This window comes from Phodopus roborovskii, unplaced genomic scaffold (assembly GCF_943737965.1).
Source record: "Phodopus roborovskii unplaced genomic scaffold, PHOROB, whole genome shotgun sequence".
NCBI classification, from domain to species: domain Eukaryota; kingdom Metazoa; phylum Chordata; class Mammalia; order Rodentia; family Cricetidae; genus Phodopus; species Phodopus roborovskii.
In genome coordinates, this window is record NW_026126549.1 from 7,217,940 (window position 1) to 7,245,263 (window position 27,324).

At 37.7% G+C, this 27,324-nt stretch overlaps 1 protein-coding gene across 2 annotated transcripts in view; it reads left to right on the top strand.

Moving 5' to 3' along the window:
- The window catches only part of Kcnn2 (potassium calcium-activated channel subfamily N member 2), a 355,449-nt gene that overhangs the window by 92,600 nt on the left and 235,525 nt on the right, over positions 1 to 27,324 (top strand). For both annotated transcript variants that reach the window (XM_051200778.1, XM_051200779.1), the window contains exon 2: positions 23,389 to 23,474. The gene's annotated coding sequence lies outside the window, so the exon portion shown is untranslated. The remainder of the gene's footprint in view (positions 1 to 23,388; positions 23,475 to 27,324) is intronic.

The following is a 27,324-nucleotide window of genomic DNA, read 5'->3' on the forward strand; positions in this document are numbered from 1 at the left end:
TTTATTACTTGTTCATTTAGAAATATTCTTTTACTCACTCATGTCAAAGAAAATTATAAGCATTGATATTTTCACATGTGAGCAACACAGATTTCAAATGTCATGTTTGGGTGTATATCTATTATATGTAAGTGTGTGTGTGTGTGTTCCATAAAACTTGAAAGGGTATCATGAGCAAAGAGGAAGAGAACTTAAGGGTGGCAGGAAGTTGAGAGGATAATGGGATACATGTAGCAAGAAAGAAGAAGTTTGGGCAAAAAGAAAACAGGTGGCATAGAGGAGTAGTAAAACTGAGGACAGTGGAGGAGACAGGAAGAAATTAAAAAAAAAGTATAATAGCAAATATGTAAAGACACCCTAATAAAAAGCTCTTACCTTGTGTGCTCACCTTAAAAGTAAATAAATAAATAAAGAATAAAGAAAGGAAGTTTTGTGCACTGAAGCTCCCTTCTCCAGACCTCAGGACTTATCCTTCATAAAGTTGAACATCTCAGTTTATAAGATATTTTAAAGATGGATTGGAATTCTTCCAATATATTACATTCTAGGTTTAGTTTAGAAACCAGGGTTGGTTTGTACCTTAGCAGAAGAGCACTGCCTAAGGTGCATAAGACTCCGGGTACCAAAGTGAGAACAGTGGAGAATAAAGTACTCTGTGTCTTCCTTTTGTTTCATTTATGACACAGGGTTTCCCTCCCATCGCTCATGCTGACCACAGATTTACAACTGTCTTGCCCCATCCCTCCTTTCCTTGGTGTGTCTCAATTCCAGGTACAACTCTGTTTCATTTATTCCCTGGTCTTAAGAAGCCTCCTTCTTTTCTCTTAGAGAAAATGTTACAGTTCACAGGAAATGGCTGCACAACAATATATGCAAAGATACTAGTTTTTATAGTCTTGTTGAAATTCCTGCAAGAAATAATGCGATGTAACATAGATTTTATTGCCTGCATTATGTTCTTTACTGCTGTGTAACAAATTGGCTCAAAACTTAGCACAGGATAACAAGATGCACTTATTAACTGGATGTAGTTGGGGGGGGGGTCAGCAGTTGGCATGGGTTTGTCTATGTGACTTTGGATTGAATTTTCTCTCAGGGATTTAGTTAAAGTTTAGCTATTGGCTGAAGCTGGAATTACTTCAAAGCTTAACTAGAGCTACAGAATCTATTTGTAAGCTGACTTTAGCTATTGGCATGCCTCTATCCAAGCTGTCATTTGAAGCTTTTCTGGCAGCTGGGGGTGGAGAGCATTTCAAGAGTCTCTCTGTGTAGCCCTGGCTGTTCTGGAATTAGCTCTCTGTAGACCAGGCTGTTCTCAAACTCACAGGGATCCTCCTGCCTCTGCCTCTTGAGCACTGATTTAAAGCCATGTGCCACTGGCCACTTGAAGCATTTTAAATTTTTTTTAAAATTATGTGTGTGTGAGGTGTCTGTGAATGGGGAGTACCAAACTCAGGTCCTTGGAAAAGTGATGTGTTCTTAATGACTGAACCATCCATGTTTCAGTCTCTCTTTCTCTCTCCCTCCCCCCTCTCTCTGTGTGTGTTTGTCTCTGTGTATGTAAACTTATTTTACTTCTTGTATATGCTTCTTTATCCTAGGACTGGTCACAGTTTGGGAACTTGCTTCTCCCTAGTGAACATGCTGAAGGCAGCAGTCATGCTTTGTGGTAAGCTAATGTGAAAAGTGAGGCACTATTTAACATAGTGCCAGTATAGTGTAGAAAGTAACTCCCTAAGAGCTCTTAAGCTTGACACCAGAAAAGAAATGTTGTCTGTCATCTATTCGATGACGACTGTGTGGCTCGGTGAATATGTCTCCTTACTCCTTCCCCGTGGTGCTTTCAAATACACATTACTATGTCCATTTAGAAAACAGAAAGTGAAAAAGACTCCATGCCTGCCTTGGATCTTGAGACAGTCAGAAGGTAATCTGCCCAATCTACTTATATTATACGAATTCTGTTACCTTAGTAACCGACTGTGTCTGCTTTTGGATATGTGTAGATCTAGGCAATAAAGTCTCACTTTTGATTTTCTAAAGCTTCTCTTGTTTATTTCTGCTTCCACAGACACAATCACTGCTGTGGCAAGACTATCCATATATTTCCCTATATAGGAGAACATTTAACAGCTTAAAATAAGGACACTTGGTCATGTAATAGTCTTAGGATCTTTCTATTGAAGTAAAATTTCTTCATTATATGTTAGATGTATGATAAAATTGTCATACTCTCTTACACAATTGATCCCCTTTGTTGTGTAATAAACTATATAAAGTTTATCTCATGTAAGTGTGATCACTTCTCTCAATTACTGTTCTGTTACTGGGAAGAAACACCATGACCAGGGCAACTCTTATAAAAGAAAGCATTTAATTTAGCCCATTATCCTCATGGTAGGGAGACACCTCCTTTAGCAAGGCCAAACCTACCCCTAAGGTTCCCCAACACTTCACCAATTGAGAACCAAGCATGCAAATATATGAGCCTATGCGAGCCAGTCTCATTCAAGGGAACCCTCTACTCTTCTTTTATACTGAATTTGCATGAGGCATCTTATTTCATCCCTTCTCTTGAAGCAGGTATATATTCTTAGACGTGAAATAAGTCTTCTGTAGTACGGATGTGTTTTGTATAATCCATTTAGTCAGTCTTTGCTGTTAAGGAAACAATTAGGGCTATTGAGAAATCAAGAGAACTATAGATGGTTATGGTCTTACTATAGCTGCATTGTAACTTGATTCCTAGTTTTATTATAACAACACATCTTCTTTTAGAAACTCTCTTAGTTACTGGCTATTCTCTCTTTTTAATTACTCTCTTTTTAGTTGTTTTCATTTAGCTAGCCTAGATCCTTCCTTCAAAAGTATCTTATTTTTTAACAAGCTGATTTGAAAGTCTAGCAATTGACCAAGGCTATAAAGATAAGAAGGGGAATACGCTAGTCAAATAACCTCCCAACTTGCATTCCTTACTGTAAACTTATGATTTCCCATTTTGTATCATTCTGTATTGCTCTCACTTAACATCCAAATGCTGTGGCTTTTTGGAAAAAATGATGCGACTGACTTACATACCATACCTACAGCATAAAAGCACTCACGATTTTGTACTGTTATTCTTGGCCATCAAGCAGGAAGCTTCATTCTGGCCACATGTTCTGTTATACCATATTGCCTTAGCACAGACCTGAAATCTATGAGGCCAATCAACCACAGACTGGAACCTCCAAAATTGTAAACCACACTAAACTGTTTTCACAAGTTGATGTTCTGAGATTTTTGTCTTTAGTATTCCAAACATTTGCTCTTTCAATGTCATCCCAACATTCCCATAAGTTCCCCTCCTCTATTTGTCTTGTCTTGTATTTTCTTCCAAGAGCATACCTTCTCACTGCTTAGTACTTCTTCTCTGCGTGTTATCCTGCTATAACTGTTGTGTAGTGTACCTTTCAGCTCAGGGATTTCCATTTGATTTTAAGAACCATTTTCAGCTCCTTGAAACAGATGTTTAAAATCTCCCAGAGTTTTCCTAACTTGTTAATACCACATTTGTTTGAGGAGCATTATCTTAAACATGTAGTGATGTCATGGTCTCTGAGGAGTTCTTGACACTTGTTATGAGACATCACCTCTGCAATGAAGGGTTGGCTATGTATCAGTCATTGTAGTCTAGATCTTGGAGTATGTTGTCACTTCTACTGTTTAAGCACTAGATGGTGCCCTAAGTTCAGGTTTCCTGTGAGTCCCCTCTTTGGAGTAACCCCTATTTTTTTTCACTAGAGAGTGATCCAAATCCAGTAATGTCCAAAAGCTGAAGTTGGGAGTGCTCTGAAGTGTAGTTGTTCCATGAAGCCTTTTGTTGTGACTATGGTAGGTCCAGATAACCTGTGAATTGCCACCACCTTGTCATCAGGCTGTGTATATTTCTGCTCCACTCTGGGAAGAATCAGGAAGGGACCATCCTGAGACACTGCGCTTTGCCTGTGGACACCACTATCTCAGTGCTTGGTCACAACCTAAGCAACAGTCAACTGTGACCAACACACTGCAAGGGATGGATCATGACTCATGGTGCTAGATTCTTATGTATCTTCATATGTAATAACCAAAGTTAAAATCAATCTCCACATACCAATAGCAACCCAACCATGATATGTTTGCTTAAGTTTATAATGTGCTTATAGCGCTTAAAGTCAAGTCCAGTGAAATAAGTACATTTTAGAGTCAAACATGATGCATCACTTACTTCAATTTGTAAATATAAAAACTAGTATACTATTTATATAAACTTTTGAGAGGATAGATTTGAAAAAAAAAATAATGTCTACTAGAGTCCATCTACAAAGAATCCTCAGAGCACTATACCTCAGAGCACTCACCATGTCCTTAGTGCATCGTTTTTTTTTTTTTTTTTTTTTTCAAATGTTAGTGTTTGTTACTTCTCATTTTTGTAAAGATGTTACTAGCTCTTTTCAATCATTTACTTTTTTGAGGCAATAATAGTAATTTTCATAAAGTAAGAGAAAACAATGGGTCAAGGACAGAGTGGAATAGTCATAGCTTGTAGTGTTTGATGGATGGTGCTTACAGAAACCTGACCTAGAAGCTGGGCTCCTCCATAGCTCTTTCTGCTCCAGCAGAGGGTTAGAGTACTTTTGAGATTATGAAATGATGAGTGTGGTCCTTGTGGAGATTACAGCAGAGTTGCATTGCTCCACACACATTTATGGCAATGGCCCTTGACATTTTGAGTAGGAGCATATCCAAGCCAGGGATTTAATGAATTTACCAGATGATCTGCCACACTGTAAATACTCATGAAGTGGCATTAACCACTGTTTTACAGAAGGTATTGATACATTGGACTTAGTTTCAGTGATAGATAGGGGTCTAAAGTTTCATAGCCATTGAAACTTGAGTGAAGAGTGAAGAGAGAAGAGGTCTTGAGAAACTACTACTGAGGGGATGGTTAACTTCCAAGTCTTAGGTTCTACTATATTTATGCTTCAAAGTGCCATTAAAAGGAGAACTTACTCATTGGCAATTAAAGACATTAATTTTACTCTCATGTCCACCTCTAACTCTAGGTTTGTTTGTTTGTTTTCCAAGAGTCAATCATAAGAAGTCTGCTTACAACTAGATGTAAGGTACATGCAAAGAAATTTGATTAATAATGAAAATGTTGTAATTGTCCCTAGTGCCTACAAATGAACTGGGGAAAGGGCTCGAGATAGTTGGTGTTCAGTTCTGAGCCTGTACTGCATTCAGAACATAAGGATGTTTACTGTAGATCCATAAGGTGATTCAACTGTATAAGCTAATGACCAGGAGTGTGTGTGTGGGAGGGGGTCAGAGGTAGGCAATGTGATATAAGACCATCTCCTCTGAGTTTAGGGGGTCACTGTGACCAATTATCTCCATGGACTTAAAAGTGTTAGACTTGAACTCAGTGTGTTTCCCTGGAAAGGTTCTTAACATGGGTCACCAGAGGCTGCCTTTGAGTCATTCATTCAGCACAGCTCAGAAACTAACTTTTAGCATCTCAGACTCTTATCTGTGAATTGCAGAATTTGTAGTGTTGAGTAGCTAGGGCATTTATATGCTATTGGCAAGTGTCTTAAAGAGATTACTAGCCAAACAACTCAAAATGTTTCTGTCTGCATAGTCAGATGTGCACTTTGAGGGCATTCTTTTATTGGGTAATGCTAGTTCTTACCTATCTATCTATCTATCTATCTATCTATCTATCTATCTACTTATCTATCATTTACCTATGCCCTGTTTTTGTGTTTTTGAGACAGGATCTCACCTGGGAGCCAGACTTGCAATTTTTTTCCAGCCTTGGCCTCCATATACCGGGATGATAAGCCTTCTTCTCTCTAAATTTATTTGTTCACATTTCTTGTTTGACAAATCCTATTATATTCACATTTATAAATTATAGTCACATTCCATGTCTGTATCCTTGAAGTCTTACACACATCACTTAGATTAAATATACTGGCTGCTTGCAAATGCTTGAGCACCACATTATAAGCCATCTCTTATTTTATTCCCCCAAAGAACAAGTTGTAGTGGCATAAGATATATTCTGAGGGCACCTACCCATGTTCCCAAATTGTTAAGATTACTCAGTTATTAATGAATACATTGACTTTTGTTGTTCTCACATTATCTTGGAAAGCTCCAGGCAATAGACATACTATTTCTCTCCTGTTTCTTTAAGGAAGCTCTCACAGCATAACTAGATCACAGATGTTCCAGGGTTATTGGAAGTAGAAAAATAAGACCTAATGATTTTCAGATGTTCCCCTTGTAAAGTGTCTTAGTAGTCTATGGGGAGGGCCTTAACTTAGACTCCTAGCAATAGTAGATAAGTGGCCTGAACGGGCAATCTATTGTGACAAGATTGGTACCTGGCCCAATTGCCCAATTGTCATCAGAAAGAAGTCATCCAGCAACTGATGGAGGCAGATGCAGAGGCCAACAGCCAAACATTAGGCATATTAGGAAATCCTAAGGAGGGAGAGAACGGAGTGTAGAATCTGGAGGGGTCAAGGATACTGCAAGAAGGCTCACACAGTCACTAACCTGGGCTCACAGAGACTAAACTGACAACCAGGGAGTCTGCATGGCACTGACCTAGGCGCACTGCATATGTAACAGTTGTGTAGTTTGGTCCTCTTGTACAACTCCTAACAGCAGGAACCAGGGCAGTCTCCAATTCTTTTACTGGTGTTTGGAACTCTACTCTTCATACTGGGTCACCTTGCTCAATATTACTGTAAGTCAATATGCTATGTTTTATTGATATTCACAGGAAAGGTGCCTTTTCCTGGACGGAGATGGGACAGGAGATAATTGGAGATTGAGGGAGGAATGGAAGTGACAGACTGGAAAGGGAGGATTAGAGAGGGGAAGCTGTGGCCAAGATGTAAAATAAATAGAAGAATGAACAATAACAAAAAAATACATACCCAATACCATTTTTTGGCATCATAAGCGTTATCAGTTAGTTAAACATATTTAGCAAGTGTTTATACTGGAGGGGTCTTTTACTTAAAGTCATGCAAGCAATAATTTAAATGATAAAAATTTTATCATCTGAGCTTTTACAACTTATCAGTTGCATGCAATAAAACAAATATTTTTCCAGTTTAAAATGCAAAAAAGAAAAAGGAAAAGGAAACTACTTTAGGTTCCTGAGAGGAATGGGCTTTTAGAACATTTGTGCAGGTTATGTTAGCTTGGGAATAATCTCACATTAGTATTTGTATTATGAGATTAAAATGTAAATATGCTTGAGGGTTTCAGATCTTTTTTATTGTGGATATGTGCCATTAATGACTACCTTACACGAGCTACTGAAGTCCACTAAAATGCCTCTGTTGTGTATTGTACTAACCTTTGTTCTTGCCTTCCTTCTTCTTGGGGTAATCTCCTTTTGTCAAAGCATCTCCTTTCCTGCCCAACTCTTTTCATTACTATGGTAATATTAGTTAGAGAGATTCATGCCCAGTTTTGTGAAGGAGCGACTTTTTCACATTTTCTCATTTGATTCCTCAAATGAGGAATGTGTGAGCCTTACCATTTGAGGAAGTGCTCAGTGACTGACAAAGTGACTCTGTCTCTTTACCTGGCCACCAGTGACATATGAGAACTCAACACTGTACATTTTAACCAACACTGTCTTTAAAATTAAAATGTAGTAAATACTTTGATCGCATATTTGATTTACATTTCTCTGTTCATTAATGATGTTGAACATCTTTTCAAACCCTTAATAGTTATTAGTGTACATTACTGTTGGAGAAATGTATAAATAACTGGTTTTTTAAAAATGAGATTATTTGTATTTTCATTTTGAGTTATAAGTGGTTTTTATAGTTTCCTGAATACACGTATTTTATTAGATGATATTTTGAAGAGATTTCCCTCAGTGTATTAGCTTTTCTTTCTCTTTTATTGTTGATATTTGCAACATAAAAGGCCTTCATTTTTGATGTGTGAAAGCTAACTGACTTTGTCACATGAGCTTTTACTCTATCTGTGAATCCATAATCTAACAAAGATAACAAAGTATACCCATACTTTTTATTCCAAGAATTTAATAACTTTACCTCTCACATTTCATCTCTGATACATTTTAAAATAATTTTATGTGATGTGACAGACCTATTGTCTATTTTATTTTACTTTATTTGCACATGGCTGTTTGATTGGCCCTGTACCATTTGTCCTCAAGGCTTTTCAATCTTCTTTTAGCTGCCCTGGCATCCTTGTGTAAAATGTACTGAATATGAATGGAGTGGCTTATTTTTGATACTCAATTATATTTCATTGAGCTATAAATATGTTCTAATTACTTTTGATGTATGCACAGAGTTTTTTGAGGGGGAAAAGTATCAATCTTCCAAATTGGATCTTATTTTTGTCTCTTCTGTGTTTCTGTATTGATGTGTGAATTTTAAGATCTGTTTATCAAAAGAACAAGAATTTTAATAGGACTGAACTTATAGATCAATTTGAAGAGTATAACTAATGTAACAGTAATACACTTTCTGATCCATGGATCTAAATTTTCCATTCATTTAGATTCTCTTTACTCTCTTTTACCAATGCCTTATACTTTTTCTTTTAAAGATTTATTTTATGCTATTGGTTGAACATTTTTGCCAGAATGTATATATGTGTACCATGTGCATGTCTGGTTTTTGGCAGGTCAGAATAGTCTATTATTTCTTCCAGAACTGGAGTTACAGATGGTTGTGAGGAACCATGTAAGTGCTACTAATGAAACACTGGTCCTCTATAGGAGCAACAAGTGTTTTAACCCCCCCACCCAAGACATCTCCCTAGCCTTCAGCACTTTGCAGTTTTATGGGGGCTTGTCTGGAAATTATTTAAGTAATACATCTTTTATTATCTTGTACTACTGTAAATGGAATTTTCCTTATTTTCAGACCTCCCATATTTTGTGTATTTGTTCTAGTATAGAACATTGCTGAACTTTTATTTGAGTATTATTTTCTCATAGATCTCAGAATTTTCGTTTTACAGAATTGCAGCATCTGTAAAAAGCTATATTTTTCATTTTCCCTTTTTGATATATCATGCCATTTTCTTGCCTACTAACAAGGACTAGAATCTCTGGTACTATTGAACAGTAATTGTGGGAACCATTATTGTCTTGTTTACATTTTAGGAGGAAAATAGTATTCATTTTTATTTTTTATCACTAAATACTAGGGTTTAGCTATGGGCTTTTGGTATTTTGATATACGTTTTTAATATTAAGTTTGTTTCCATTCCAAGTTTATTGAAAGTTTTATTATGAATGCCATTTTCAGTACTGTCAAATTTCGCATTTGCCTCTATTGTGATGATCATATGAAGTTTTCATCCTCAGTCTATTAATATAGTGTTTTGCATTAATTGACTTCCTACCAGGCTATGTCTTATTATTTTTGTAAGTTGCTAGATTCACTGTGTTAGTATTTTGATTAAGATTCTTAATCAAATATTTGTATACTGTTCTGTTGCTTTCATTGCTAATTGAGTGTATTGCATGTTTATTTACATAGCATTGGATAATGAATTGATAAGTATATTATCCCATAATTTTTGTTTGAGAATTTTATATATTGATACAATGTATTTTAATCAAGTCCACCTCTATTCCTTCCTCTCAAAGTCTTTCCCTATTGTCCACCCCATCATTGCTTTTCAGTTTCATGTGTTTTCTCTTACAAGACTTCTGAGCCCACTTAGTATTGCCAGTAGATGTATGACTGTGTGTCCTCGTGCTGGAGCATGGGTAGCCTCTTAGTTGCCACATGCCTGAAAAACAAACAAACAAACAAACAAACAAACAAAAATGCCTCTCCTAGCAGCAATGAAATGCCGCTGTATCTATTGCGGTTAAATAAGGATCAGGATAAACAAATAGGCCAAATAGATGTTTATTTAGGGAGAATAACTTAAAACCTAGACAGATGAACACCTGCAAGCTCCACCGAAAGCTCTCCTGTTCTGCCAGCAAGAGAGAATTCCCAGCTCTTCCTCAGACCTCCTTCCACAGGTCACTTCCGCCCATGGCTCCACCCCAATGGGCGTGGTCAGTGCCACAGAAGGAGACAAAGTAAATATCTCACTACATATATCCCCAGCTAAGGTAGCACTTCAGGAATTTCCTCCCAGCCATCCTGATATTTTGTGTCTGGCTTGATCATATATGTGCCTTGTGCATACAGTCATAATCCCAGTGAGTTCATGTGTACAAATGCCTTGAAGTGTTTGGAAAACATGATTTTACTGCAATTATCCATGGACTCTGGGTCTTGCAGTTTTTCTCTTTCCTCTCCTTCATTGATCTCAACTCTTGGGAGGAGGAGATATGATAGAGATAATGCTGTCTGGGGCTTAGCACTCCCCAATCTCTAATCTACACGTTGACTGGTGTGGACCTCAGTATTAATAACTTTCTAGTGCAAAAAGAAGTTTCTCTGATGAGGACTGAGAGATGTATTTCAGCATGGATATATAGATAAAAATTGGGGACAATTTAACACTATGTCCATTTAGCAGAATAATAAAAGGCTCTCTCCTGGGCCCTATTACCTACCTAGCCATGCATGGGTTCTTGGCTCCAATAATGGTTCCAGGCATGCCAACTCTCTACCTTACTAAGCAGGTCTTAAATCCAATCTAAAACTAGTTTGTTATATCAGTATTCATGTCATTATAGCACTAATGAGCATATTTTGTCACTCATAGGATTCACATCTTGATAAGACTTTAACTTACGTCTCAAGCACTATGCATTGTGGTAATATAAGACAGTTAGTAGGGATGAGGCGTCCAGATGAGTATTAGCCTGAATTTGTCCATGTTATGTGATGATTCATGTCATGTGGTGACTGCAAGAATAGGATCTTACTATGAAATTCTGGAGTGTAACCAAGAGCATTTGCAATAATCTGTAATGTGTGGGGTTTATGAGACTGTGCTAGCCAAAAACATACCATCATACAATGAGTTGATAAGCATTCTGTCCCATGGTTTTTTAAGAATTTCATACATTCTTAAAATATGTTTTGATCAAATCCTCTCTCATCTATCTTAGGAAGCATCTACAGTAGTAACTTTCCATGTGGCGTTTTAAAAGTCTTAGGCCCCTCCATACCCCATCTACACTACCCTCCCATCTCCCATCCTACTTAACCCTTCTTCTGCCTTTACCCATTTTGGGACCCCTGTGTTCTGACTTCTCTTACTTAAAGCACCCAATCAAATGCCCCTTAGTAGTTTCCTTACTTTGATGGTACTCCAATTTAAATACACTGAATCTAAATATTCAAAGCTAGCATCCACATATGGAAGAAGACAATCGGTCTTTCTGTGCCTGGGTTCACTCACTGACAATGATTATTTCCAGCTCCATCCATTTACCTGTAAATTACACGATTTCATTTCTTTTTACGACTGAATGATATTCTACTATACACATGAATCACATTTTAACTATCCATTTATCAATGGACAGATATCTAGGTTCTCTCTATTTCCTGGCTATTGTGAATGCAGCAACAATGAACACAGATGAACAACTATCTCCATATTTGAAATAGAGGCCTTTGAGTGTACATCCAGGAGTGGTGTGTTGGTTAGTTCCAGGTCAACGTGACTCAAGCTAGAGTTGTCTGAAAGGAGGGACTTATGTAGGGCTGTAGGGCATTTTCTTAATTAGTAATTGATGGGGAATGTCCAGCTCATTGTGGGTGCTGGTATCCCTGGACTTGTGGTCCTGAGTTCTATAAGAAAGCAGGCTGGGCAACAAAAATAATATATGATTGGGGGGTTACCACAATGTAAAGAAATGTATTAATGGATTATAAGATGAAGAAGGTTGAGAATCACTGATTTAAATAAATTATTTTATTCTTCACACATTTTAATACTGTCCAAATGTTCTTATCCTCCAAAACAGTGGTTCTAAATCTTCCTGAACTTGTGACCTTTTAATACAATTACTCAACCATAAAATTTTCATTGCTATTCATAAATAAATTTCATTATGATTCATAATCATAATTTTGTTACTGAATCATAATGTAATATCTGATCAAGTTATCTTATACATGACCCCTGTGAAAGAGTCATTCGACCCCTAAAGGGATAGAGACCCACAGGTTGAGAAATCTGGTAAAGAATCTTATTTGTGAATGAGAATACCTTGACTTCCTCCCTTTCTATTTATATCTCACTTATCTCTTTACCTTGTCTTACTTCTCTAGCTAAGACTCCAGTACTCTCTTGAACTGGATGTTTTTGTTGTTGGTCCCACTCTTAATCACTCAGTTATCTCCCCAGTCCCTGGAATAAAGTTTTTGAAGTTGGTCTTATCCTCTGGATTTTGCTGATTTCTGGTGTAATATCTCTTCTTGTATCTCTAATTTTGTAAAATGAGGATCTTTCTTTCATTTGCTTAATTTGGATAAGGATTTGTCAACTTTGTTAGTCTTTTCAAAAAACTAACTTATCATTTCAGTGATTCTTGGTATTGAGCCTTTATTTCTATTTCATCAGTTTCTCTGATGATCTTGCTCATTCCCTCCTGTCCATAGCTCCTGGGTATTGCCTGTGCTTTTTCTGCCAAGGCTTTAGTGTTCATCATGAATTTGCTTGATTGCATTCTCACATTTAGAGCCATATAGAAACTTTCCTCTTAAGACTCTTTCTAGACATTTTAATATATTGTGTTTTCATCTTCATTCAATTATAGGTAAATTTAATATATTTTTTATTTCTTCCCTTCATTATTTAGTAGTGTGTTCTTCAATCTTCATGACTGTTTATATTTTCCATGACTTCTATTGTTGTTATCTAATTTTATTCCCTTGTGTTTGGATTAGGAACAAGATATTACTTCAGTTTTCCTGTATATGTAGAGAGACGCTTTATGTCCCAATATATAGACTATTTTAGTAAAGGCTCTATGCATCATTTACCAGTTTACAGATTTTAAATGATTTGCAAAGGATCTTATCTTCTTTATTTGTACACAGTTTTCATATTATTACCTTGGAATCCTTTCAGATACTGCACGGTGTGTAAAACAATGTCCTGCTTTCATGCCTATCTTTAGTAATCTGAATCTTACCCCCCCCATTTTGTCATTCTACCCCAAAATTTGTTGATTTTTAATGATCTTTTAAAGAGCCAATCTCTGATTTGTTGATTATTTAGTACTTACTGATGTATTGTTCTTTCATATCATTTACCACTGATCTAATCCTTATTATCACCTTCATTCTAATGTGTTTGCTTATTTTTCTAGTTTTGTAAAGTGGATGATGTATTTATAGATCTTTTAAAGAATCAGTTTCATGTAGCTGTAGCCTAGGCAGGCTTTGAACTGCTGATCTTCCTCTCTCTGCTATCACACCCTTTGCTGTGACTATGACATGCCATTACCAAGGTACTACCCAAGTACAGGGCTTTATTTTTTATTTTTTTATTTTTGTCTTTGCTTCTTATCTTGAAGAGCTATAGTTAAGGAATTGCTGTCAATTTAGATAAAAGTGTGTAACTTTTAAATTGTAATTGACCAATTATATTTCCCTCTAGTATCCATGACCTTTATGATCCTCATATAATACATGATACAAAGAAAATCATTTGCATGATGTAATTGATTTCAATAGGCACAGGATTTCTTCCATATCATGAGTGTCAATCAATGGCCAGGCTAATTAGGCCTTGAAGAAAGAGAGATTCCCAAAAATTTAATAAGCTCCTACATTAAAACATTTCCTAGGTAGTTCCTTCTCCAGTGAGCTTCAATACAGCATAGTCCCATACACATATAAAGGCAGCAGGCACAGTGACTGGGGGAGAAACAAAGCCAATAGGAAAAGGAACACCCTCTTCCTTCATCCTGACACTTCTATGTCATGATGTCTTATAATATCCATCTTTGACCTCAAAATACAGAAAGATCCTGAGTTTACAAATATCACAGTAATTTATGACTAGCCTTAAAAAGAAACACCAGATGCTATAAATCCAACAAGAAAAAGACACCATTCTCCTTTCATGTTTACTTTCAATGGACTCATATTGGCTCCAAAATTTTTAATCATTTTTTAATAGAAGAATTCTTGTTTTGAGGGTAGAGGACCATCTCATGCTTTTCTTGCCACTTTAGGCTGTTTGGGGGCTACAGGGTGCTTCAGGGCAATGAGCAGAGAAAGGAGGAAAGGTGAAGGGCTCTTTTCTGTTGTCTGTCTGCATTTCATGCCTAATATGAGGCCTCTTTGCCCCCAGGGTAGCTTCATTAATATAATTAGAAGTTCACTATCTAAAATCAACCTCCCTTATGTGAGAGGACAGTACCCAAATTTTATCACCATGAACTCACATACAGTTTTAAGTTGCAGATGTAGACTCAGAAAAGCTAAGTGCTTTTCCAAACTCAAACATGTCTTCTACTTTGACATCTAAGGATTTTCTCAGTTTCTGCTTTTGTCTCTTAGGGACAGTAATCTTGACATAATGATTGTACTTGCTGTTTACCTGCATTTCCCTCCTCCTTGGTCTTCTAGATTCCCTTGCCAAATACTCTGAAGTGCAAGCAATGGTGGTGAGGGTGTTTCAGTCTGTATTCCTGATGCATTCATAGAACATTCGGTAGTGACTGGTTTTTATTTTTATTTTTGAGTGATAGTGCTACATTGTGGCAAAAGCTCTAAAATCCTCGGTGACTTTGTGAAGCAAAGCTCCAGGCTGGCTAATTTTAGACAGAGTGAGAAAAACATATTTGTTGCATTAATCCACCGAGATTTGGGGTCAATTTATTACTGCAGTATAATGTACCATGTCCTTATTAACATAATTTCCAAAACTCAATAGGAGATGAGGTCATATGAAGCCATTCTAGCATCAAAGACTCAGTTTGCCAACAATATCCTGAATGCTTGCCTAATGAGGAGAACAAAGGACATTGCATCTATCCAGCTAGCTAAACCATAGCTGGATAGCAAGAACAAATTAAACACAAACATTGAGAGGATTTTTCAGCACTTGTTACTTTCAATTCAGTGGGTCATGCCTTTGTGTTGGTCAACTACAGTCTATTATTGTGCATAATTAAAATAACTAACTCTGGTAGCTGTGGGACACTAAGGGATAAAGGATACATACTGAAGCTTAATGTTCCAACTTTGAACATTTTAAAAATCATATACAAATAAACTTAAACCATATGCTTGAGAACAATACTGAGAGTGTAGATTTGCTACACTGTTTGACAGTAGACTGGAATGACCGTAAATTGTTACTAAGTAATCTGATTTATTTAATAGCTGCAGTCATTTGTATGTTGCATCAAGTTTATTTGTTTATTCATTTGCTTTTTGTATTATTCCTATGCTGCTTAGAGAGCATTAGGTTGTGATCTAATTGCCTATTATACATATAGCATTAAATAGCCTAAAGAAATGTCTGAATTTGTAAAATGAGCTGTGGTCACCATAGGTAGAATAAAGAGCAAAATGACTTTTTATTTTATTTTTTCCTTTTTTTTAAATTTAAATTTGAAATAAGGTTGTTTTACATGTCAATCCCAGTTCCCTCACCCTTCCATCCTCCCATATCACCCCCACCAATCCCTAGCCCATGTCCTTTCTGCTTCCCAGGGAGGGTGAGGCCTTCCATGGGGAGTCTTCAAAGTCTGTTATATCATTTGGGGCAGGGCCTAGGCCCTACCCATGTGTCTAGACTGAAAAAGTATCCCTCTTTTTCGATGGGCACCCAAAGTCCATTCATATACTAGGGATAAATACTGATCCATTGCCAGAGGCCCCATAGACTGCCCAGTCCTCCTAACACCCACATTCAGGGAGTCTATGTCAGTCCTATGCTGGATTCCCAGCTATCACACTGGGGTGCATGATCTCCCCCTTGTTCAGGTGAGCTGATTCTGTGGGTTTCTCTAGCCTGGTCATGACCCCTTTGCTCATCACTCCTCCCTCTCTGTAACTGGAATCCAGAAGTTCGGCTCAGTGTTTAGCTGTGGGTGTCTGCTTCTGCTTCTATCAGCTACTAGATGAGGGCTCTAGGATGGCATATTACATAGTCATCAATCTCATTATCATGGAAGGGCATTGAAGGTAGTCTCTCCACTCAATGGTTCATTCTTAGTTGGGGTCATCCTTGTAGATTTCTGGGCATTTCCCTCGTGCCAGATTTCTCCTTAAATTTATAATGGCTCTACTTTCAGGGATCATTTATATAGTTTTTTATAAGAGCAAAATGAGGATGAGCACAAATGTAAACAAAATAACATTCAATTAGCACAAACTAGCACAGATTCCTTCAGTGTATGACCTGAGAAGAAAATTCCCAAAATTGCCAATGTAGATTAGGAAAATTTAAGTGGGGTGAATACATACTGAATTTCAGCTTAGGATAGTACAGTCTCTTCTTTGGAAGCAGTACTGTTTATCAACCATTTAAACTCCTTTTAAAAGGTCTACATCCTATATGCTCTCAGTGATTCATTAGAAACCATAAATATTAACTCTGACCATCACTACAATTATGTCAGTGGTTTCTTTTTGAAGACATCTACATCTTACCACAATCAGATTGGAGAGGCTATAAAAGAAACTCATTCTTTTAAGTTTATGAGCATGGATATTTAAAGGAATGAAATATACAGTATAGCTGTTTCCAGGAACTTCTTCACTGCTCCAATCAAGTCTGACTTTCATAAGCCTTGATACCAGTTTGAGAATCATGTGACCTGAGTTCATGCTTTGTTTTTCTTGATTACAGTCTTTTTTTTTAATTACTATTTGTATTTTTGTTTTTTATCAAATAAAACATTGCTGAACATTCAACTAGATTCATTTCAAAATAGGAACATCCTAAATATATTTTCTGACCTAGCAAACCCAGCTGTATGCTTATGTGGTGTCAACTCTTGAGTTGCAAGCACATGAACTTCCATTTCTAGACCTCTGACATTCTCCTTCTCCTCGGATTGGCTCTTGATCTACAGTCCTCCCACTGTTTCCAGCTCCATGTTACAATGTACCTACACTCCATGCCTACAGCCCCAATCACCAACAGTAGTTCATGTGTGTGCATATGCATGGGTGCATGTGTGTGTACATATATGTGCTTACAGAACAACTTCAGGAGCCATCCATCTTGCTTTGTGAAGCAGTTTCTCACTGACAAGGGCTCATTGATGAGGCAAGGTTCACGGCCCAGTGCCTCCCCACTGCTGTGAATACAAGTGCACACCATTGTTCCTCGCATTTTGTTCCATGGCTTCTGAGTCTGAGGCAGGCCTTCATGCTTACCAGGAAAGCACTTTACTGACTCAACAATCCCCCAGCCAACAGTGACTGTCAAATGCATGTTATCTGACCATGATATTGTCAATGTGCAGTATGTCAGAGTTCAGAGTCTTCAAGTCACATTTTATCCCTCAGTTAACTTTGTTTCTTTTCCTAATTCTTCCATTCATCATCCCTTTGCATTTTTCATATATATCCTTTTACTTCTCCCAATCACCTATAGGCTGTCCAGACCATTGCAATAGCTCCCCAACTGTAGCCTAGTGGCTCCATGATAGATCACCTTCTTTACTTCCTTTTCCTGGGGATTAAATACAGGGTTTTTTATATGCTCAACAAACGCTTTACCACTGACTGCCATCCACTGATTTCTCTCTCTCTCTCTCTCTCTCTCTCTCTCTCTCTCCTTTGTATACTTCTCACTTTTAGAAATCCATACATGGAGCTCATCCAGTTCCCTCATAGTATGATTGTAACTACATCTCTCATTGGCTCCTTCCTTTTGTTCAAATGCACATTGTGGACATTTACAGTGGATGCTATCTCTACAGTTGATAGGAGCTGTTCTTTCCTTGAGGGGAGCTGCGGGAGGGCCCTTGTGGTCACTGGTGTGTCTACTCTGAGTTAGTAAAGACCAGATTGTGGGTCTCTTATGAAAACTGTTCTCTGACCTATACAGAACTGACAGTTAATGAGTAAATAGGCCATGAAATGGACAGGGAGCAAGGAAGCATACCTGTTTAGAGGGAGGGCAGGGAGAAATGTTGTAATGACAGTATAATCCCCAAAATAAAATTAAATAAAATGAAAAAGAAAGGAAGCATGTAGCGCCTTGGGCAGGGTCGTCCTGGCCCCTGGAGTCCAGCCTCCTCATTTGTGGAGGGATGAACAGAAAACTCTTTGTTATTGAGGTTCCTCCACTGCTCTGCTCACGGCCTGCATGTTTTCTTCTGTCGTGCACTGTTGGCTAACTTTCTTTTCCAAACCTATTATATTATATGATCATTACAGGGAAGCCTCTAAATTCTCAGTGGAGAGTTGCTTGCTGGCAGCTTCCTAATTATTTTCATCACATGCCTTGCTTGGGGGCATTGTCCTCGGCTCTCTGTTCTAAAATCATTATAAGTTTTTCTTGTCCTTGAAAGGCAGGGAATCAGAAACATCCTAACACCCTGCGTCTGTCCCAGAATGACTTTGTGGCACATTAAATCTGCCTGTGTGCACCCCTTGAGGGTAGTTTTTGTAAAGACAATGTTAGGCTCTTTGTGAAAATGATCTTTATCTCTCCACTACACACAATCTGCTAGATTTTCCCTAGCTCTGTCCCTTTACGGAATAAAAGGTACATGGAAACAGAATGGGGATGTTTATTATGGAGACTCAAAGTGGTAGCAAATTCAGTCAGTGAACTAAAAGCCCATCTCAATCACAAGTGACTTAAATCTACAGAAATTCCAGAAGAGTCTGCCCTGTAGGAAGTACACATCAGAATTTTATATCACAATGGGAAGCCAGGAGGCTGGGGCAAACTCTGGGTTCTATGTCTTTTATGCTGTTGACTGGATTTGTACAGGTTGGTATTACTAATATCATACCATAGACTGCAGTATTAGGGCACAAAAGGGAATAAATCAACAATTTTCTTGGTCAGGTAAGATATTTGCCTTTCTTTTATACTATGACAAAACCAAAAATACATGAAAATCATTACTGCTACAATTTCTAGGTTCCTGGCTTCATCTGAGTCAGCTAAAATGATTGACATATATCAGTGTCCACTCCAGCTTGCTGCATTGTGCTAATTAGCCCAGGCTTAAATAACATTCCATTTATTCTCAGTGGTGGTTTCAGCTTTTATTACCCAGACTGAATAGACACTACTGTTCATTAATATTCTTAAATTTTGACTACCCATCATTGCTAGTGCCAACATCTTCCATTCTTTCTTAGATGGACTGAGATGGTAGCAAAGGCCATGTCTGTTATATGTCTCTGAATTATATAGACCAATTCTGCATTTTTTAGAGCAATGGTTTTGGCTTTGGCTGTGCATCTGAATGGTTTGAAATGCTTTTAGAAACTGAACTTCTTCAAATGCAACAAGTTGGGAATGGAAGCAAGGAGATGGAGATGTGGGAAGATAACCGTCTCTGCTATGTTGAATATTAAATAAATAAAATTCAGGCAAACAACAACCACAATAAAACATGACATTCAGAGCCTCCTTTAACCAATGAAATAATCTCTTAGGAGGGAAGCTCAACCATTATAACCTTTTGTAAGCTCCCAGGTATTCCGTTAAAAGCCAGACTCACACTTTTAAGGAAAATATCTCCTGTATATTCAGAAGTGTCCAATTTCAACTCTCAGCACAATGCCTGACTGAATGCTCCTCCTCATACATGTCTATCTGGATGAAATCCTGATTTCTTTACTGGCTTTTCACTCTCAAGAGAATGTGTATTATCTCTCAACAACTTTTTATGGTCTCTCATAATCACTTCCAGTCTCTCTGCTCTACTGTGCCTAGGTCACTCCAAGACCTCTGCCATCCTCATCTTTCAGAACCTTATCTCCACTTGCTGTAGCATTCTTGACCATGCTGTTTGTGCTTCCCTGTTCTGAGGATCATTGCTAATTTGGTTTCATCCTGTATCTGCTTCACTTTTTCCCCTTATCCTTGCTCCCTAAATGCCACTATTCTCTTGAATCCCATTGGCTTCTTGTCCTGCTGCAAACTGCTTTGAAAAGCATTTTGATTGGTTCTAGATGTCCTTTGAAAATATCCTGAAATCCATCATTTGTTAGCAAGGCTTACTGTTGAAGTTCTCTTTATACCTTTCATTCTTGCTTTAATGAGGGAACCCCAGAAGAGTAAACAACCCCACCCCCAAATTCACCTCTCAGAATCTTCCCAGATACCACAATGCTCTGTTGGTCATAGTTTCCTTGCAGTTTTTTTATTTAACACATGCCAAGGGAGGGTGAGAATTTACAGGAGGTTTTGGTGTGTTTTTCAATCAGTAATTTTCATTCCCTAAAGATTGTCATTCAACCTCACTTTTAGTTGATAATTTGCCTAAGTATACAATTCTGTTTTAATAATCCATTTACTTTAGAACACTGAGAGGGGTTTTTCCCCCTTTACCTCTAGCAATTGGGAAGCTGCTATTCTAATCCTCAACCTGTTGTTTTCCTGTTGTTGGCAGTCTTCATAAACACTTTAACAATTATGTTTTGTCTCTACAATAGGTTTCATTATTCCCATTGTGGAGAAAAAAAATCAAGGAAGAATAACTTGCTTAAAATACCACAAGTAGTGACATGTGTGAATTGAGCCCCACATGTCCTCTATTCTAAGCTGCATCACAGGAGTTAATGCCAACAGCATCAAATAAGATGTTAGGCTCTAACATCACTGTCTATTGAATGTTTGCATTTCCTCACGTCATCTTTACACACTCCCAGAGACCACTTCTATTTCTATCCTTAATACAGACAAAAAATGCAGAACAGTGGAAAGGTCATGCAGAAAATAAAAGAAAACCCCAAGCACATAATGTGAGCACCATTGACTGTGGTCTAGTACATCTGTCCTAAGAAGTGTAATTACTAAACACTGGGAAGTTTTGCTGTTACTCAGATCAGCCTTTAGAACATGAATATAGCCACAGACACCCAGTATGAAGAACAAATGTGGTTATGTCCCCCTAAAGTTTTATTTATAAAAGTAGATGATGCATTTGTCTTGTGATCCACAAACAAACAATGATAACCTCATGGTAAGGAGGTTAAATTCCTTTTCAACTGTAAAGATATTTTGTTCTTGGCATTAGATAAACCCATCAGAGAAGGTTAGGCATATCAAGTGAGATTGGTGCAGGAAGTTGACAACAGAAAAGAGGAAGCTGGTAGAGGACAGGGACAGGTAGTGCTGGTGACTGGAGAAGGACAGGAGGATGCTCTCACCCCCCACCTCTATGCTTCCTAGCTCTGCCATATGCTGAGATCACTACTTTAAGAGACAGATATAATGAGAATGGGTTAGTGGCACTTTGGATACTGTGAAGCTTCAACCTGAGCACTTTTCAATTCTCCAATACCAAAAAACAAGCAAAAAGCCAGAAGAACAATGAAGACTTTCTGTGAGGGAACATTTTAAAGTTGCCTCAATGTTAATCAAAAAGAGAACTCAGCAATGCCAGCAAACAGCTGACTTCCATGTTACAGCCACATGGTTTTGGTAAAAAGAAACAGATGGTGTATTTGGTTCCAAGTGAATAATACAGTACACATTACTCATTTGGAACTAAGATCAGAGGAGCATTTACTTATCACCTCCACATAACCAAGAGCTGGGGCTTGGAGAGGAATGTGATGCTGCATGACTGACATAAAGGCTTTGCTCTGCCAAGAGTGTAACTGGGATAGAGGTAAAGAAGTATCCCCATTCTCAACAAGACTGGCTTCGTGGTTCGTATTACATAGAAAGGCAGGAAGGAAGCTCAGGACTTTTTTATTTCTATTAGAATATATGTTTGTCATCTGTAACCAGGAACCAAGTCCCAAGATAGAAACTTTAGTCCCGTTTTACCTTCAGTATTGCCATGAGTAAGACCGAAATTCTTAAAGGGTGATTTTGAAAATGGAAAATGAATGTTATACTCACTTTGGAGGAAGAAACTGATTACCAAATAAAGAATGTTAAGGTAGAGTTACTTGTTCTTCCCTGTGAAACAACTCCTTATGCCCAGTAACATAGGACCTTCACCTTGGCTATGGCTAAAATACTTGACTAATGTAGGGGGAGCATGTTTCTCTCCAAGCTTTGCAAATCAGTACAGTCTCATCACTGCAGTAAAATCTGAGAGTCATTGTAGAACCCAACACTAAGTCATGCCTCCTGTCACAGTGAGTCATTCCTCTGCATATTAACATTTTCACAGAGTATTTCTGCATCCCTTACTTCCAGAACCCTTGCCTCTGTAAAGAGACAAGATGGCAAGAATGGATTTTTCTCTCATCACCAGCTGAAAGTCACCCGTGGCCCTCACATCATTTGGGGACTAACTTTGTAAATATTCTCAGAAGTGCATTTTGCACTGTTAGAACATGTAAATTTGCCCTTCAACAGTCCTACCTTCATCTACCAAGAATTTTTAATACTCAGAATAGGATTAGGAAATATGTAATGTTTAGATCTCTACCACCTAGAATTTATAGCATTTTTTTAAATTAGCTGATCTGTTATCTAAACTATTCTTGGGGACAAATGCAGCCTTCTTTGTATACCCCCAAGTCCAATATAAGCTCACTTGTTGTATATATATGCCCTTCAGATCAACATTAGATAAAGCAATTTTAAAAGTTTGAACTTCAAAATTTTTGAAACATAAAAACAACACCACTGATTTTTTTCATCGTTGGTGCTAGAGAGAAGTGACATTTGTGTTGGGATGTTGCTGAAGATCGTGGATGTCAGTCAGCATTGGGCTCTGTAATCACTGAAAACCACGAATGCTCAGTTGATTAGAACCAGATAGTTATCCAGATGGTGAATAAGAAGAATAAGAAAATTCTGAAGCCAAACACACAATGCCTTCTCTGCCCTGTCAAGTTCTTTCACATGAAATTGAAAACAATACCTTCTGACAAAGTCCTTTAATTCTACAAGTTGCCCGAGTGGCCAGTGCCCCAACTTTTAGCCCTTACTCTCACTCTTAGCCACATCTCTTTGTGCAAGACAAGAATTCAAAATTGTATGTAGAGTGACTCTAGGTTAAAATTAGATATTTTTTAAGTGGGATTCATTCTAAAGATTCTCTGGAATGTGAACAGTAAGTGGGCTATAGAATTTCCTATATGAACATGCATATTAGAAGGTAATAGGATATGTCTGTAAATTCTGGAAAATAAGAACTCAACTTGTATCCCTGTACCACTGTAAATAATCATTTATTGTAAAGATAAAATATACAATGTTTGGATACATACTAATGGATTCTACCTCTTACAGATTCTTGCAGAGAGAATTGCAAAAGGATGGAATCCAGCAAGAGAAAAGGGGCATCCAAGGAATAGAGTGGGGTGTGAGCCATAGTGGTGAGTACTAACAGCAGCAAATGCTTGACTTAATTATAACATGGCTATTTTATGTAAACAATGTCAAAGTTGGATTGGCTGAATTGCCTGCAAACTGGATTCTCCTCCCTGTGTGCAATTTCAACCATTGTCTGCTCACTCACTTAATACTCCTTTTCCAAATGAGTAACTGTTTGCTTCTTTTATGTTACCAACTATCAACACACACACACACACACACACACACACACACACACACCATGATAAATAATCAAATTCAAATATATGTTGGCTCCTATTTGACTCTTGTGCTTATGTTTAAATTTTAAATGTGGAGAAAGACAGCATTTTGATGGGATTAAAGTCAGGAAACACACTGTGTCTTAAAATCTGTGTTTAACCAGCCCTGTGATCTACATATTTCTTTAGTCTCAGTTTTCTCACCAGAAGCTCAGATGAGCTCAAAGTTTCACTGAGGTAAAAACCAAGGTCATATTCATGTTGTGTGTTATATTTGAGGTGTTGATTCATTTCCTTCCCTTATGTGCTTTTCTATGTGGTAACCAGGTGAATATTTAACTCTACAGTGAAAGTGTAAACAAGACAAAACACAGAAGCAGTTTGCAAGGTCTCTTTTTATTTCTTTGACCAATTAAACAAGGAACCAAACATTGAGTAGAAACCAAAATATCCCAAGGACATAGGTGAATTGATCTTGGTTATCCATTGTTAGGCCCCTATGAAGAATATTTGTATGCTACCCCCAAATTGACTCCAAAAGCATGGCAAGAACATCAGAGGTAAAAATTAACCAAATAGTTGAGATTCTTTCACTGAATGCTTTGAGGCTACAGTTGATTCTAAAGTCATAAATAAGATCACTAAAGGATTGAAAAGATTAGTAACAACGTTCAACAATTGGAAAAGTTGGTTTGTCTTCTAACTCAGTGAGGAAATAAAGTAAAATTTAAGTTCACTGAACAAACTGCAAGATGTATTAGATTCTTAGATGGGACTACTCATCCCTCCCAAGTTAATTTATGGGTTCAGCCCATTTGCACTGTAGAGAATCTTTGTGTGTGTGTGTGTGTGTGTGTGTGTGTGTGTGTGTGTGTACATATATACACATGCTCAAGTGTGTGCTCACCTGTATGTTTGGGTCAGAGTATTCCTGTGTATCTAGGCTGCCCTAGAATTTATTGATCAGGCTAGTGACAAACTCAGTGATCCATCCACCTCCACCTCCTATGTGCTGGGATTAAAGGTATGTGCTACCTTGCCCAGCTAGACTCTTACTTTAAGTTCTTTCTAGAATACAGTGCTAAACAACAACAATGCTGAAATTAGAGCATGTCATAATGACTTTCTCTTGAGGAACTTGTAAAATTCAAAGAATAATTTTTATCAAGGTAGTCCTTTAGTTATTTCTTTTTGGACATTGAAGAAGTGACTCTTTGATAAAACATTGCTTCTTGATTTGGTCTGGACTATAACAAAGAGAGCGTGTGGTCAGAAAGAGAAATATGTGTTCTTCAGTGATCTCTTGGGATCTGTCACTCAGTTATTTCTATATGCAGCACACTGATGTTCATCTTCACATGCTCAGCCCACAAGCCATTGTTGTAATTGGACTGCTTCAATGACCTCTTAACTATTTAGCACACATGCAGAGAATGGCCTACTAATCCACAAGTATGGTAAGGTCATTGTTCTGGCAGAGTAAGGGTGATTCTTTTACACCCAGCTTCCAATCAGTGCTTGGAACATTTTGAATACAGGCAATAATGCTTAAATTTCTTTAGGTAACTTTGTGATTACCCTAAGAAGAAATGGCTTCTTATCCATCTTCCTGTGGTTGTCAAGTTCCTTGTGAGACACCAGTAGTAAAAGCCAGACTTTTGGTTTCATCTTCAAAATAGGATTTACTCCCATACTTTCCAGAAAATCCACAATGGAAAAAAACTAAGGTTCTTCCTATGTTGTGTTGTCAGTTCATGTGGAGCTCGCTTTACTAAAAGATGGTGATTGCAGCTATGAAACAGAGAGAACATACTCAAATGTAACCATTTAGTCACCAAGAGCAGCAGGATGGATAATGACGTTCACAGTCCATGCCGTGAGTAGCAGAAACATGTTTTTTTCTGAGGATAAGGACCAGTCAGCCTCCTCTTTTTCTCCAGGCATAATTAACAATTTCCTATCAAGGTCAAATGCTTAAGTGCAAGCTTTGAGGTCAGATGGTGTCCCTTGGCAGATGAGTAAGCACCCAGGCCTTCATAACTGGCTCCCTGAGTTTGAGCCCTGGAAACCCTGGAAGTGTCTTAGAAGGGATAAACCAACTCTCAGAATTTATTCTTTGACTTCTACATATGCACCTGTACATGTAAGACCCACTCCCCCAATAAATAAGCAACAAATAGTGAAAATATTGCCATAGATTTAAAGCCACTCAAAAACACAAAAATGGCTGGGCGGGAGCATTGGGGAGGCAGAAGCAGGTGAATCTCTGGAGTTCAAGGGCAGCTTGGTTTACAGAGTGAGTACCAGGACTAGCTCCAAAGCCATAGAGAAACCCTGTTTCAACAAGCCCAGCATGCACACACGCACACACACACACACACACACACACACTGAAACTCTAAGCTGACACAGGATATAAAGCTGTGATGATGAGGGATGAGAATGTGTAGTCAAATTCATCAAATGGTCCTGATAGCTAAAAATTTCTGCATCTGAACAACCAAAGACACATTAAGAAAACTAATTGCCATTGCAGAGAGAATGCAATACCTGCAAAAAGCAAGCCATTTGAAGAAGATAAATGGTGTCTTTGTAATTAAAATGTGTATGGCAGAAATTTGAAGATATCATTATTTAGTTTAATGGCAGATTAGACACAGATCATAAGTAGCAAGCCAGGGTTCTCCAGTCTGGAAAACAGAAGAGATTAAAAGCAACAAGAAATTTATGTTGCATGGACGATGGGTTGAGAATGTGCTGTATATTTATGCATTCCAATAATATGAAAAGAAAAGGAGGCTAGAAGAAATAACTACAGAAATTATATATACTATGAAATACAACACTGGTTCTGAAACCAGTAGATTTATTAAGAGGACACTCTTGACTGCTGTAGTCACTGTCTGTAAAAAGGTATTAGGCACAAATAGATATTAATATTTAGCTATGGGGTGCCTGAACAGAAAGCTCAGTGGTTAAGAGCAACTGCTACTCTTACAGAGGACCTAGGTTCCTTTTCCAGCTCCCACATGCTCACAACTATCTGTAACTTCAGTTCTAGGAGAATCCACTGCTCTCTTCTGGCCTCCATGAGTACCACATTCACATGGTACTCAACTGTGCATGCAGGCAAAATACTCATAGATATAAAATAAAAGTAACTAGAACATCTAAAAAACATTTAGCTAATGAATCAAAACATAAAAGATGAACTTTATGACTACCAACAGTGCAGAGAAAAATTCTGAAGCATTTCCTTTAAAGGGATGAATCAAGAAGAAACAGGTTTGCTAAGACAGCAAAAGAGATATTAAATGGAGCAAAATGAGATTCTGTTATGGCTTGCTTTTGAACACAAATTCTGTGGACAACTACATAAACACTTAGGCAAGAGGTAAAGTAAGACATTAATAAGCATGTTCAACTCAAATATATAATCATCTACAAAAATTGTAAAATAAGTTTTTAATTTTGCACTCTGGCCAAAAATAAATAATAAGTCGAAGAGGGTCAGAGACTGATGACAAATTAGCTGTTAAAGGGCACACTTTATTTGCTCTACTTAAAAAGCAACAGTCTGGGGCTGGGAGGAGGAGGAAGAGAAGCAGGAGGAGGAGAAGAAAGAGGAGGA